The sequence below is a fragment of the Chrysochloris asiatica genome, unplaced genomic scaffold (genome assembly GCF_000296735.1).
Source record: "Chrysochloris asiatica unplaced genomic scaffold, ChrAsi1.0 scaffold00112, whole genome shotgun sequence".
Classification (NCBI taxonomy): Eukaryota; Metazoa; Chordata; class Mammalia; order Afrosoricida; family Chrysochloridae; genus Chrysochloris; species Chrysochloris asiatica.
The window spans coordinates 10,953,926-10,970,194 of NW_006408630.1; the positions used below are offsets into that span (position 1 = coordinate 10,953,926).

A 16,269-nucleotide genomic window follows, 5' to 3' on the forward strand; every position below is an offset into this window, starting at 1 on the left:
CAAATGTATACCTCTGGATCATTTTCTTAGCAATAGGAGTTGTCATGTATTTTCTGTGAAGTTTTTGACACATGCATTTATGTAATACTGGTATTGAAGGCAATAAAGCTGTATGTCCAATGCTATACAAAAGAGTCCTGGCAATAAAGCTATAGGTACAAAGCTATAGGAGCTCTGGTAGCATAGTGGTTACGAATCGGTCTGCGAACCACAGTGTCAGCAGTTCAAAACTACCAGCTGCTCCGTGGGAGAAAGATGAGGCTTTCTGCTGCTGTAAAGATTTACAGCCTAAAACCCTGTTCAGGGTCGCTATGGATCGGAACCGACTCAACGGCACTTAACAACAACAACAACAACAACAACAACGATCTATAAAGGAGTCCTGGTATGGTGCTATGGGTTAATGTTCTGGACTGCAAAGTCAGTTTGAACCACACTGTCAGTGGTTCAAGCTCACCAGTCACTCCTTGGAAACCCTATACAGGGTAGCTATAGATTGAAACTGACTTGGCGGCACTTAACAATAACAACAACAAAGCTATACATGCTTTTGATGTAGTGGCTTAATGAAGGTTTCATTGTCAGTCCAATCTGATTATTGATACAGTGATTCATAACTTCTCTAAAAATTAGAGTTTCAATGTTGTATACTGTTAAGATACACTAAACATATTTCTTAAAATATTTCCCAGAAATATCCTATTACATAATACAAATTTCAAGAACATTTAGACTAACTAAAACAAAAAGAAAGTATTAAATGTGACACAAATGTCCATGATAAACTAATGCTCCTCAGCCAATCTTATGTCTTAGGAGCCAATGAAAAGAATGGTTAAAACATTAAACAATTTTCACACTCTGTGGCAGCCTTCTGTGAATCCAGTTATATACTAAACAAATTCTACAGTTGACTGTGAACTTTGGTTTATTTTTAGGTGTGCTCTCATTGTATAACAAGCATGAGAAAAAGAGAGCAGCATCCATGAGATGAACTGTCAGTCTGTCTTTAATTTGTCATGATGAGACTGGTCAGTCAAGCCTGCTTGGACAGACTTTGTTACATACTGCTTAATGTTTTCATCAAATTATCACCCAGGGGCGGAAACACCTGTACCCATAGTATTGTAGCAATCTGATTGATCATTGTTGCAACTTCTCGGAACTCCCCAGAGTATATATCTACCCAAACACAAAGTGTTACCAGTGCTAAACCCACAACAAGGTGTCTATAGAGTATAAGCCATAAAGTCAAGGAGTCTTGCAATTACATGCATAGCATACATGACCATAAGCAGTGTGGCAGGTATAAGAGCATCTTGGAAGATGTCTTTGCCTTCCTTGTGCTTTACAAAATTTGCATAGGTTACTTCAATTTCAGCCTTAATTTTTTCCTGATAACTATGGCAGAACTCATTCCCACCCATTTGTTTGACGAAACGAAACTGTTTAAGTGTGATTTCCTTTAGATCCAAGTGTTTGCTACTGCAACAAGATGATTAGCTTCAGCTGTTGCCTGAAGCATGGATTTTGTATGTGGAAGTTCCTCTCTTTGAGAAATTTTAATATAAGCCATAAACTACAAGAGCTCTACAAGTGACTTTAGCTCCATTGATCTCTTTTTTACCAAATTGTCAGGGGCAAGCAGTAATGGAATCAGATTTTGAATCTTTCATTTAAAGTCATCATCAATATTTTTTAATCTCCCATCAAAATACAGCTAGTTGCAACTTCAGGAGCAGGATGTGGCTAAAGGAAGGAATAAAGATTTGGGAAACAATTGTGAATGTGCTTTCTTACATTCTGTAACTCTTCATGTTGATTTTATTTTACCTGCAATCTCTTTGCAAGGAATTGTTTTACACCTTTCAAATTATATGAATGTTCATAGGGATACCTCCAATATCAAATAAAAAGCATCAGTGTCTGAAATGGTTTTTGACAGATTTCTTCCATTGCAAGTCTGCCATACTCTGTTAATAATTGCAAGGTATGAAGATCATCTTTTTGAATATTCTGTGACAAATTACATATCTGGACTGAGCTAGTCATAGTGCTCAGAGTAGACACTATTGTGCAATCTTTGATAGTTGACTGGGTATCAAAATCACCTTAGGTATTCATTAGTAGCACAGCCACCTTTGTTCCATCAGTTCTGTCAATTACAAATACTTCACTCCAGACTTGTATGCCAGTCTCTCTTGCAAGTACCCTGCCATGTCAATGGCTCATTGTGTCCACCAATCTAATTTGTTACACATCTGTCTAAGTATGACATAAAGTAGAAAATATTTCCCTTTTTTAAAAAAGCTCCTGCCACAGTTAGAACTACACTGTTAAACTCTTTTAAGTGTTCCTGCAGCAATAGTTTTTCCAACACTTTTATATCAAGCTCAAATTTATGATCATCTTCATGAGCAAGAACAATCTGCACTGGACATGGTTTCTTCATAACTTCATGAGAATTTACTAGGTTATCATCTTCCTAGTTCTCACTTACAGAAGTCGTGTATGACATATGGCTAATGTCGGTGTTTGGGTTACTAGTCCATCACAGATGCCTCAGTCCTTTATGCAACTGCTGCCTCCTCTTCTATACTGCTCTTGATAGTATTTATTAGAAGAAATGCTTACAGTGGTAAATCCAAAGGAAAGGGATATTCAGAATTAACTTATTACTTTGATCACCATTAGTAGACATAATAAGCATGCATAATGTTGAATTTTCTGAAATGTTTAATAAAAAAAGTTTATGCAATGCAAGTGGGGCTACGTATTTTAAATAATGATATTTTAAATATATAGGATGAGTTAGGGATTATTTGTATGAATATGTTTCTCTTATCCTGCCTTGCTCAGTTTTGGACAACAATTATGGCTCAGTACTATTATTATTTCCCCTAATTATTCAGTATATATTTACAGAATCAAATCTTCACATTATTTATGACATTCACCACAGTTCTACTCATCAGAAACTCTATACAGGGTCACTATGGGTCAGAACTGACTCAACGGCACTCAAGAACAGCAATATCACTTATGAATAGTACTATATTATCCTATCACAAATGACATTGTACTTATAGAACAGAAGTGACAGCATTGTACTACTGCATAGAAGTTTTGATGTATTCATTTTGACAATGCATGTAATACCATTCCTATTCAGTTTGACATTCCTGACATAAATAAACCATGATTGTCAAATCAAAATGGCCAACACAAGTACATTTGAGCTCACAGCTGCTGAGGATATTGATCAACATGCATTTCCTTTCATTTTTGATGACTACCAATTTTGTTAGATTAATACTGCATATGTTCCATGCTCCAATTTTTAATGGATGTTTGCAGATCTTTCTTCTTATTTTGTATCATATCTCATCAGTATATGAAAGTTCCCAAATCATTGCTCTATCTACATCATTGAGGTTGACATGACTTTGAAAAGGCAGTTCTTCCCTAGTCATATTTTGGGTTTCTTCCAATTTGAGGTCCTCATCATTCCAGACTATGCCAGACAACATTCTGCTACTATTCATAAGGTTTCTAGTGGCTTTTTTTTTTTTTTAAGAAATGGTCTGCTTCTCCCTTCGTCCTAGTCTGTTTTTGTCTGGAAGCTTCACAGAAACCTGTCAACCTTTGGTGACCCTGTTGGCATTTCCAATATTGGTGGCATAACTTCCAGCATCAAAGTAACCCACAAACCATAAAATATGACAAACTGACAGATGAGTTATAGAGCTGCAATTTTAGTTATAGAATTTAGTTAAAAATAATATTAATTGTAACATGAATGCAATAGTAATTTATATTAAAACTAAGTTGAATATGTTGGAAACACTTGATGGTTTTGTGTTGTTGTTGTTGTTGTTTGTTTGTTTTTTGTTAAGTGTTGTCTAGTTGGTCCTGACTTATAGTGATCCTGGATAGGGTTTCCAAGGAGCAGTTAGTGAGTTTGAACTTGTAGTTCAAAATTGACCTTGTGGTTGAGTGCTTATCCAAAAAAGCCATACTAGGATTCCTGATGGGTAAGTCTCCTAAATTATTACATCAATACTTTTAAAAGATGATAAAAATATTTTATTATTCTGTATAGAATCTGCATAAGCATTTCCATTTAAAGAAATGTATATGAAAATCAACTGTCATATATTAAGAGTGTGATTTATCAAGAAAAGAAATATGAAATGTCTACCAGAGGAAGCATACCCAAAGTAGTTCATGTAAATATGAACTAGAAAGCAATCTGTATTTTGTTGTTATTGTTAATTGCCAAGTTGGCTGAAACTCATAGTGACTTTGTATAGGGTTTCCAAGGAACAACTGGTGATTTGAAACACTGACTTTGTGATTAGCAGTCCAATGATTATCCTACCTTGCTACATTAAGTGTCCAATTTGTATTTATATGAACTAAATTAAATTTTAAAAATAACTATAAAATTATTTTATGTACTTTAAATTTTTATATTATGACTTCTCTAGATAAATTTTTAATTTAAACAAATCTGTTTTTCAGGCAACAATTCTTTATTTTCTTTCTTGAGTAAAAAAAAAAATTAAAGAAATAAATAAGACATCTTGGATACTTGGAGAAAATTAGAATACATAACTAAAACATTTGCTATAAAGATAAAGAACTTGGATTTTTCAGCATATGTTAAAGGGATAACCGAAAAGATGGAAATTGGGTTTTTAACAATACAACATTCAGAGCTGGAATATAGACTGAGAATCCCTCATAGGACCTGGTCAGATTGCTAGAGGTAAAGTGCTTTACTTTTTGATATGTGCCAAAGGCTTGGATATTACATGCCTGAGAGAAGAGTAAAAGGCTGCAATCACTCAAGTCAAATTCCAACTGCCTCCCTGGTTGGCTTGGGCATATTTGAATAGATATCAAATAAATCATTTCCTTCTTTCACAGCAAGTGGTAAGACTGATATTTCCTGCTTCAATGCAATACTAGCACTACGAAAATATGTTGGAAATTGTTCAGGTAGAGTGATTTATAGAATATCAAATATTTTCTTAACTAAAGGAGATCTATTTAAAATGGGTGTGTACATATGCCTATGTATGTGTTTATATGAAAGTGTGTGTGTGTGTGTATGTTTCCAAAATTCTCACCTTTGAATTTGATATCTTTGGAATTAAAGCAGTACATTTGTCTATTTTGCAGAGTAGATTGACAATGTTTAAAAATTAAATATCTTCCTATATTAAATCGTGTACCTGATGCACTATTGATGAATGCTTATGTAACATTTTTTAGGACAATTTAGTAAAATATGATTTTTTAATGAAAATACACTTTATATAAAGTCTACTACCAATTTTTTGTACTATATGCTGTTGTTATCACCTATCCCTGTGTTGGCCTGACTCATGGGGACCCTAGTCACAATTAAACAAAACTCTGTCAAGTCCCATAGTCATTCAAGAATCAGACCATTGTGATCATAGTGTTTTCACTGGCTGAATTTCAAGTTGATCACCAGACCTTTCTTCATCATTCATCTCAAGGTAATTAATTTCTGTAAAGATGAAAATACATAATTTTCTGTACAAATATACTTGTAGGCATTCATTTGTAGTTATACATGGAGTACAGCAAAAAATCTAGCTTGATATATTTCATATTGTGATGGTGGTGGTGTGCAGTGGAGTCAGTTACTACTCATAGTGACTCTGTATCGGGTTGCTGAAGCTGTTAAACTTTATAGGAGTAGAAAGTCTCGTATTTCTCCTGCAGAATGGTCTATGTACAAGTTCCTCAGGAGCACAATTAAATGTTCTGGAATACTCATACTTCATAATGTGTCCATAGCTTGTCATGATCCACACAATTGAAGACCATATTTTCCAACTGTTGATCATTCCTTTTTGTTTCCAATATTTACATTTCAATCACCAGTAATTATCAACACATCTTGATTGCATGTTTGATCAATTTCATACTGAAGCAGTTGGTAGAAATCTTCAATTTCATCCTCACTGGCTTTAGTGGTTGGTCGGTAAATCTAAATAATAATAGTATTAACTGTTCTTCTTTGTATTATCCTATCACAGACAGTGTTGTACTTCAAGACAGATCTTGATATGTCCTTTTTGACGATGAATGCAAAGTCATTCCTCCTCAATTTGTCTGTTCTGGCATAGTAAACCATGTAACTGTCAGATTCAAAATAGCTAATTGCCAGTCTTTTTCAGCTCAATAATGCCTAGGATATTAATGTTTGTGTGTTCTATTTCATTTTGATAATTTCTAATTTTCTTAGATCCATACTTTATACATTCTATGTTCTGATTATTAATTGATGTTTACAACTGTTTCTCTCCATGGATGTCCCGAAGGCTTGAGGAGGCAACTCTTCACCAGTAGTTTTTAAGTGCCGTCATACCTATAGGGCTCATCTTCTGGCACTATATCTGACAATATACTGATGTTTTTCATCATGTTTCAATATTCAATATTCTGGTGCTGACAGTGGTCCACTATTGTTTCAGTACGGATTCAGAAGTAGCCCGTCTCTCCTTCTTCCTAACATATCTTGGTCTGGAAGCTCAGCTGAAACCTGTCCACCATGGATAATGCTGCTGGTACTTAAAATACTTGTGAAATAGCTTCCAGAATCACAACAATTGACAGACAAGGGTGGACAAGCCACTCCTAGGAAACCCCATAAAATGTCACTATAGGTGGGAACCAACTTGAAGACACTTAAACAAACCAAAAAGAATCAAAGTAGACTCCTTGGCACTTAGCAAAAACAACATCAGAACTAGTCATATTATTCCTGTTATCCTCATTTATATCAATCACCGTAAGAAGTCCCAGGTCACCTTCTAGTTCTTTGTGTCTTATCCCTTACACATTGTACATTTTCTAAATGACAATTTATTCTACCTATGCCCTGGTAATTTAGCCTATCACCAGGATAAAAATATCCTTTATCTTCTCCATTTATTCCTAGACTTTGTTTCTCATACTGAAATCTGTTTCTTCTCTGAAGTCACTGTTTCTTTTATAACCTGTCACATGGTAGCCTGATTTCTCATTGTACTTCCAGGTCATTCTCATTACCAATTTGTTTTTAACACGCTCAGATTAAGAAATCTTTAGTATTGCCTTTTACTTAAGATTCACTTTTCTTTTAGATTTTAATACATACCTCATTGTCATTCTGTATAGTACATTTATTGTTAGTTGCTGTTGAATTAGCTTCTATTCATGGTAACCCATGTACAACAGAACAAAGTGTTGCCAACTTCTGCACCATCTTAATGACTGACTGTTGTTATAATTTAGTTCGTTGTTAGAGACTCTTGTATTTTGGGTGTCATCCATCCTGTAAAGCTTGTCTTCCAGAATCATATTGGTCATTATTCTATTATGACTCATAGGATTTTCACTGGTTAATATCCAGATATACATTGTCATGTCTTTCTTCTTAATCTGTCTTAGTTTGAATGGTCTGTGTAAATCTGTCCACCATAGGTATCGTTGTTAGTATGTGAAATACCAGTGATACCGCTTCCAATATCACAGCAACATATTAGCAATTATGGTTAAACAAACTGACAAATGGGTAGTGATATATAGTGATAACACTGTTACGATCAGTGATGATTGTAATATCTATGCAGATGATTTTTTATACCCTAATGTATTACTTTCCTACTCTTCAATGATCTGTACTCTTTCTGCATAATCCACTTAATCTTATTATAAGAAATAACTGAATTCCACCTAATATTCTGCTTCATACTTATACCTTTACTTCTTACCTTTACAACTTATTCCCAGTACTCACTCAATTCTTTCATCCCATTGTTATATATGATCTATTTATCTGTTTTATTTCCCCCATCCACATCAAATCTTTGTTCCCATAATTTCCTCATATTAGATATCATGATCATTCATTACACAACTCCCTGGCTACCCATAAATGCTTTTGCTTATTTTTCACATCATTGTATTCATTTGAAGAAAACACAACCCTTAATATTTACAACTATGAATAATGCATGCATGCACTGATGAAAACAACTAGAGAAAAGCACATAACTAACGTCAAGAAAGGGTCCTGGAGTAGTTCTGTAGGATGACAACTGGACTACTAATTTCAAGGTCAGTGATTTTAACCCACCAGTCAATCATCAAAAACCCTTATTCAGGGTCACTGTGAGTTGAAACTCAGTTGCTGACACTTAACAACAACAGATCAACAAAATCACTGTAGATAAGAGTATTGGTCAATATTCAACTACTTCAGGAGGAAATATATGGTTAAAAAACAATAGTATTAAAAGAAATCCAAGCAACATTGAAGGCATTGGTGTAAACAAAGCTCTAAGGATTGATGAAATAATAATTGATATGTTTCAGCAAATGGATCCCATGCTACACACGCTTCTTGTTGTTGTGAAGTGCTGTTGAGTCAGTTCTGACCCATAGAGACCCTATATAGGGTTTCCGAGGAGCAGCTGGTGAACATGAACCGCTGACCTTGCAGTTCAAACGGCTTTCCAGTCTGGCGCATTAACCCACAGTGCCACATTTGGAAGACAGGTACCTGGCTATCCAACTTGGGGAAAAAAAAGTCTTATTTGTGCCCATTCCAATGAAAGGTAACTCACCAGAATGAGGAGATAATCCATAAAATCATTAATTAATATCACAAACAAGTACAATTTTGCTGAAGATACTTAAAAATAGTTGTAATAGTATATAGAAAGTTATATGCCAGAAATTCAATCCATAGTCAGAAAAGGACATAGAATGGGGGATAGCATACAGATTGTAAGAGGTTATATATAACAATAAGTCATAATGGAAGTTTTAGAACACTTAATTATGCTCATGAGGAACCTGCTCCTACTAAAGAGTCAGTTATTCAAACAGAACAAAAGGACACTTCATCTGTTCACCGTACCTATTCAATCTCTGTGATTAGACAATAATCTAAGAGACTGGATTATATGAAGAAGAACACAGCATCCAATTTGGAGGGAAACTTGTAAGTAAACTGTGATATACAGATGATTCATCAGGCTTGCTGAAGTTGAAGATAAATTGAGGAATTTACTAATGAAGATCAAACAATGTATTCTTCAATATGAAATAAAACAAAACCTCAACATAAATAAAACAAAATCTTCAGAACAATTCCTTAGTAACATTATGATAATTGGAGAAAAGATTAAAGATGTCAAAAATTTAATTTCATTTAGATTCAACATCAGCACACAGGGAAGCAGCAGACAAGAAATCAAATATGATTCCCACCATCCTATGCCATTTTTTAAAGTGCTGGAAAGCAAATAAGTCATTTTGAGATCTAAAGTGGAAGTCACTAAAATCATGGTCTTTTCAATCACCACATATGCACACTATCCCATACAAGTAAAGTTTTACTAAAGATAATACAGAAATGGCTGCAAGCATACATTGACAGAGAACTTCCAGAGGTTCAAGTTGGATTCAGAAGAAGACATGGAGCGAGGGATATCATTGCTGATTTCAGCTAGCTCTTGGTTGAAAGCAGAGAAGATCTGAAAGAAGGCTTTTGATTGTATGGATCATGACAGGATATTAACAATATGGAGATAATGAATATTCCAGAACACGTAATTAATTGTGCTCATGAGGACCCTGTACATGATCCAGGAGGCAGTTGTTTGAGCAGAACATGGGAACACTGAATGGTTTAAATTAAGAAAGGTGTGTGACAGGGTTGCATTCTTTCACTATATTTATCCAACTTGTACTCTGAACAAATAATCTGAGAATCTGGGGTTGAAGAATAATGTGGCACCAGGATTAGAGGAAGACTCATTGACCACCTGCAATATGAAGATGATACAACCTTGCTTGCTGAAAGTGAAGAGTACTTCAAATACTGATGAAGATCAAAGAGCATAGCCTTCCGGTATGGATTGCATCTCAATGCAAAGGAAAAAAAAAAAAAAAAAAAAAGCCTCACCACTGGACCAATAAACAACATTTTTTTTAAGAGAGAGAAGATTGAAGTTGTCAAAGACTTCATTTTGTTCAGATCAAACATCAACATTCATGAAAGCAGCAGTCAAGAAATCAAACGACATATTGCATTAGGCAAATTGGCTGCACAAGACGTTTTTACAATGTTGAAGAGCAAAGATGTCAGCTTGAGGTCTAAGGTGTACCTGACCCAAGCCACGATATTTTCAACAACCTCATATGCATGAAAAAGCTGAACAGTGAATAAGGAAGACCATGGAAGAATGGATGCATTTAAGGTATGGTGTCAGAGGAGAATATTGAAATTACCATGGGCTGCCAAAAGAACAAACAGATCTGTGTTGGAAGAAGTACAGACAGAGTGCTCCTTGTAAGCTAAGATGGCCAGACTTTGTCTCTCCCATACATCAGATGTATTGTCAGTAAAGACCAGTCACTGGAGAAAGATATCATGTTTGGTAAGGTGGAGGGTCAGAGAAAAAAGAAAGACCCACAATGAGATGGATTGGTAAAATGGCAGCACCAATGGGCTCACATTGCAACAATTGTAAGGTTGGCCCAAGACCGGACAATGTTTCATCTATTGTACATAGGGTCAGTATGAGTAGGCACTGACTCAATGGCACTTAACAACAATATATGCATGTGAAAGTTGGACAGTGAATAAGGAAGACCATAGAAGAATCGATGCATTTGAGTTATGGTGTCAGAGGAGAATATTGAAATTACCATGGGCTGCCAAAAGAACAAACAGATCTGTGTTGGAAGAAGTACAGGCAGAGTGCTCCTTGTAAGCTAAGATGGCCAGACTTTGTTTCTCCCATACATCAGATGTATTGTCAGTAAAGACCAGTCACTGGAGAAAGATATCATGTTTGGTAAGGTGGATGGTCAAAGTAAAAGAGGAAGACCCCCCCAGCAAGATGGATTGGCACAGTGGCAGCATCAATGGGCTCAAATGTAGCAACGATTGTTAAGTTGGCCCAGGAGTGGACAGTGTTTCATTTTGTTGTGCATAGGGTCATTGTGAGTCGGTACCAACTTGATGGCACCTAATAACAACAACAGCAACATGGGTTGGAACCGACTCGATGACACTTAGCAATAACATATGCATGTGTCACCTGAACAATGAATAAGGATGACTGATAATAACGGATCTTGTTGATTTATGGTGTTGGTGAAGAATATTAAATATCGTCTGAACTGTCTGAAAAATGAACAAATCTGTCTTGGAATAAGTACAGCCAGAATGCTTCTTAGAAGTAAGGATAGTTACAGAAGATTGTTACAGTCCACAAACAGTTCTGTACCACAGTTTACTGGGGTACTTAACACCATTTGAGAGGGGTTAATCATCTCTGCTTTTTGAAACATAGTCATCATTGGCAACATCAGGAATATTCTGTTTTACTTCTTCCTCATTATCTCTTTGATAATTTCTGCAGCTCTTTCTGATATTAGATTTTTTTTTCTTCTCTATTTAGAAAACAAGATGTATTTATGATAACAACCATGTACATTTAGTTTTCTACATCAAACCCTGCATTTGCTTTTTTATAGTATGGCTCTTGTCATCAGAAGGTGAAGTCTATTTCCCAACACCTTAATCTAATTTGTCTTTCATAGAACGAAACAGAAGTAGTATTATTCCAGATCTGAACTAGGCTTCAAAATACTTTGAGAAAATGCCACCTATCTTTGGGAACATTATGATCATTATGTAAATAAGTTTACTAGATGAAGGGAAAAAAATTATAGGGATCACATTTTCTAATCTAGTTGCTAAGTAATTGTCACACATGTAAAAGAGAACAATTTTGAATTTCCAGTCCTAAACTAAGCAAATATTTACCAGAGATATATGAATATACATATTCAAAATCTATTGACCTAGTTTAAATTAGCAGAACAGGCAAAGTAACCTTTAGATATGAGAACTGTAGAGAGTTTTTATTATAAGTTACTGAGTTTTGGAACAATTATTTTAACTGCTCATATGTGAACGAAGGGAGTAATGTATGGCCACATTCTTCAAAATGTTGAAGTCTTTGGAGTTGAGGCAAAAATTTATCTGTCTGCATTAATCTGTTTATTACAGGCAACTGATAATTAGAGAGATCTTTGTTCTGTCATGTTCTAAGATTTATTTATTTCTGTAACCAAAAATATGAAGGTAGAAGCTTTGAAACCACTGGAGAGTAAAGTAACAATAAGATTTAAAACCTTGTGAATTGAAATTGAGAGAACTCATCTTTTTCAATTCAATATTTGTCTTGTAAGGAGTTGAGAGAATCTATAACAAGGTAAATCAACTAAAATATAAGTTAATAAGTAAAGACTAAAAGTAGACTAGAAGCTATTCAAATATTAGTTTAAAAGAAAAAATAAATAATTTATAAGAAATAGAAACAGTAACAAGTCATTGTAAAAAGAAGCAGATTTTTAGTTTTTCTCCAAACCAGAATTTTATTCCTTTTTTAAAAATTCTGAATTCCTATACTTGAATTTCTTTAGTATTTTATCAGTTTGAAAAATTATTTTAATTAAAATTACAAAGAGTTTTAAATCAAATGTTTTCTTTAATTTTGAGCATAATCAGATATTTTTATTTTTCTCTAAAATATGATGAGAATTAGTATTTCTAGTGGATGCCTTTAAATAAGACTTTATCATAATTTTCACTGATATGTTTGTTGTTTTAATGGCTCATTGCTTTGTATCATATAAATACTGATTTATTGTTGTTATTAGGTGCCATCAAGTTGATTCCTACTCATAAAGACCCTATGCAAAATAGATAATAATAATTACTATGATTCAGCCCATTATTGTCAATGTGCCAATCCATCCCATTGGGGATTTCCTGATTTTTTGCTGACCATTCATTTTACCAAGCATGATGTCCTTCTTCAGGACTGATGGCTCCTAATAATATATCCAAAGTGTAAGAACCAAAGTCTGGCCATATTGACTCTCGAATAGCATTCTGGTTGTACTTCTTACAACACAGATTTGGGATTAAAGATTTGGACTTCTGGAAGTCCAGGGTAGTTTTAACATTATTCTCCAACACCATAATACTAATACATCAATTCTTGTATGGGGTTCCCTAGTCATTGTCCAACTTTCACATGAATATGAAGCTACAGAAAATATCACGGCTTGGGTCAGGCACACTTTAGTGTTCTTAAGCACTTTAAAGAGGTTGTATGCAGCAGATTTGCCTAATGCAATACGTCATTTGATTCCTTGAAAGCTGCTTTACTGAGTGTTTTCTTTGACAACTTCAATCTCTTCTCCATTTACCATGATGTTAGGTCGCAAAGCATGTCTCAATAAATTTCAAAATATAAAAAGAACACAAAGTATTTTCTCAGATCACAGTGCTATAAAATTAGAAATCAGCAATAGGAAGATCAAGGAAATAAAATCAAATACAAGGAAACTGAACAACACCTTGTTTAAAAGTAGAACAAATAATAAGTGAAATTTAAAAATTCCTAGAAATAAATGAGAACAAAAACACGACATACCAAATCAACTAGGAAACATCAAAAGCAATGCTGAGAGTGCAATTTATAGCAATAAATGCACACATTCAAAAAAGAAGAAAGACCCAGAAACCACACATTAAATCATGATCAACAACAATTTGAAAAAGACCAAGAAAGTAAACCTACAGTCACCAGAAGAATAGAAATAATATAGATTAGAGTAGAAATAAATGAGTTCAAAACCAGAAAACCATAGAACGAATCAACAAGGCAAAAAGCTGGTTCTTTGAAAGGTTAATAAAGTTGAGAAACCATTAGCAAATATAACAAAAGAAGAGGGAGAAGACAGAAATAACTTTCAAAAGAAACCACAAGAGACCTTTGGAGGTGGGACATTTCCAACTGAAAAGACATTCAAAACAACCCAGAATAGCTGGAGGGACAGAAGATACATCTTTGAAAGAAAGATCAAGAGGGCATTATGGAGGAAGCAGGGTGTTTTCCTGTGACAATATTAAGCAAGCTGTTTGCCTAGGAACCAACAAGGTAAGAAAAGTTATCCCATTAGGGTAACCCCCTTTCTAAGACTGAAACTCCAGGAGAATACATGAACAATATTGTATGTTCACTTGTGACTACCCTGGTCAACTTGTGAATGGAAGTGGGTGATATGCAGCAAACATGACCTGGTTGAGATTGGCCATGTTTCATCAGGTGTGTACCTGATGACCTTGTAATGAGAGAGAGAAGAGAATGGGCTGTCTGGTTTGAAGTTTAGGGAGACATATGAACATCTGAGCCAAAAAACACTGACCTAGCCACTGGGGGCTAAAGTTAAGAGTGGAGTGGCCAGTTAGCCAGAGGAGAGGCATGCAAGAACTCCCAAACATGCAGAGAATACCCATTTGACCTAGCTTGAATGGCATGCTGACCAGAATTCAATCAGATGAAGATACAGAGTATGATAAAGGGAACAAACATAAATTGGTACAACCTGACTTTCGCTTTTAGATGAAGCTGTCCCAAATTCCAATTGAATAGGGAAGGATACTTCATATCAGGATCAAGCATTCCTCCTCTGTACACTGGGTTGATAGGGATGAGCAACTTAGACTTTGGCCATTAAAACTAGGAAGCTATAGAGGGAGGAAGAGACTGGCTTACAAGCTTTCATGAGGATGCTTTGTGTCAGAATGAGGGGAGTAAAATAGAAACCACATTGAACCGTTTTCCTCTTGTCCAGATGGGTCTGATGATGAGGCAGATAGGATTTTATAATTCAATTGTGAATAATTGTCATCAGGTCTAATGGCGATTTTCAAAAGTGAATGTAAAAGAGGCATAACTAAAATGGTAGAGAAATTAATCTGTATTTCCATGAACAGAGTACCCTAGGACAATCAAGAGCAAAGATCATGAGAGGAGCTAGGGATCCAAACCCAAAACCTGTTGACAAAAGAGATGGTGGCATAAGTGATGGCATAGAGAGATAAAGCAGTTGAGGACTATAGACCCTGCTGTATGCCTGTAAGCAGGTAGCTGGCTTTCAAAGTGTACCCTTTGATCATTTAAACAAATATATACTTTCAATGTGATATGTGTGCATAAAAAATGTAATAGAGGTAAATTCTTTTAGCAGAAGATGCATAGAGGGGATTGTAATCTTTGCAAGGATTTTCTGAATGTAGAACTAATGAGTTACCCTGTAAACCTTCACTCATTCAATTCACAATAACACTTTTAAAAAAGAAAACAAAAAAGAAACCACATGGGTTATGTGACATTTGAACCAATGAAAGTAAAAAAGATAATAACAGAATACTATGAGGAGTAGTACTCCAAAAATTTGGAAAAGATAGGGAAATGGAAGCATTTTTAGAAAGCTATACTGTACCTAAAATTTCACACAGTAAAGTAGAAAACAGGAAATTGATCAGGCAATCAAACAATTACCAACCAAAAAAGTATAGGTCCAAATGGCACAAATTCTACCCAATTCATTCCAGAATATAGAATGGGATGGAAAACTTCCTAATACATTTTATGAAGCAAATATAATCCTTATATCAAAACCAAGGAAGAACATTACTAAAATGAAAATCATAGGCCATTATCTTTCATGAAAATAGATGTAAAAATTCTCAACAAAATCTTAGCTAATAAAATAAAACAACATATCAAGAATATAATACATCATGACCAACCAGGATTCATACCAGGGATGCAAGTATTATTAAATTTTATGTAATCCAACATATAAATAATTAGAGGAAAAGAACCACATGATCATATTGATGTAGAACAGGCATTTGATAAAATCCAACACCTATTCCTGATAAAATCAAAGTAGGAATTGAAGGGAAATTCCTTAACATAATTGAGCTAACAGCAAACCTCACTCTCAAATGAAAGAAGCAGAAAGCATTCCCTTTGTGAAGAGGAACCAGACAAGAATGCCCTTTATCACCACTCCTATTCAATATTGTTTGAAAGTCTTAGCCAGGAAATAAGGCAAAACAGGGAAATTAAAGGCATCCAAATTTCAAAGAGGAAGTAAAACTCTATTTGCAGTTGATATGATCCTATCCATAGACATTCCCAGACTCAGAAAGAAAAAAAAAAAATTGAAACTAATCGGAAGATTCAGCAATTTGGCAGGGTATAACATCAATATTCAAAAATCAGTCAGATTCCTCTGTCTAATAAAGACAGCTTTGCAAAGGAAATTAGGAAAACAATGCCATTTATAATAGCCACA

General features: G+C 34.8%; 2 pseudogenes; both read right to left on the reverse strand.

Moving 5' to 3' along the window:
- Positions 1–998: 998 nt before the first annotated feature.
- Positions 999–1,487, reverse strand: LOC102843013 (annotated as a pseudogene).
- An 11-nt stretch (positions 1,488–1,498) lies between these two features.
- On the reverse strand, positions 1,499–2,452 carry LOC102810882 (annotated as a pseudogene).
- Positions 2,453–16,269: the final 13,817 nt, after the last annotated feature.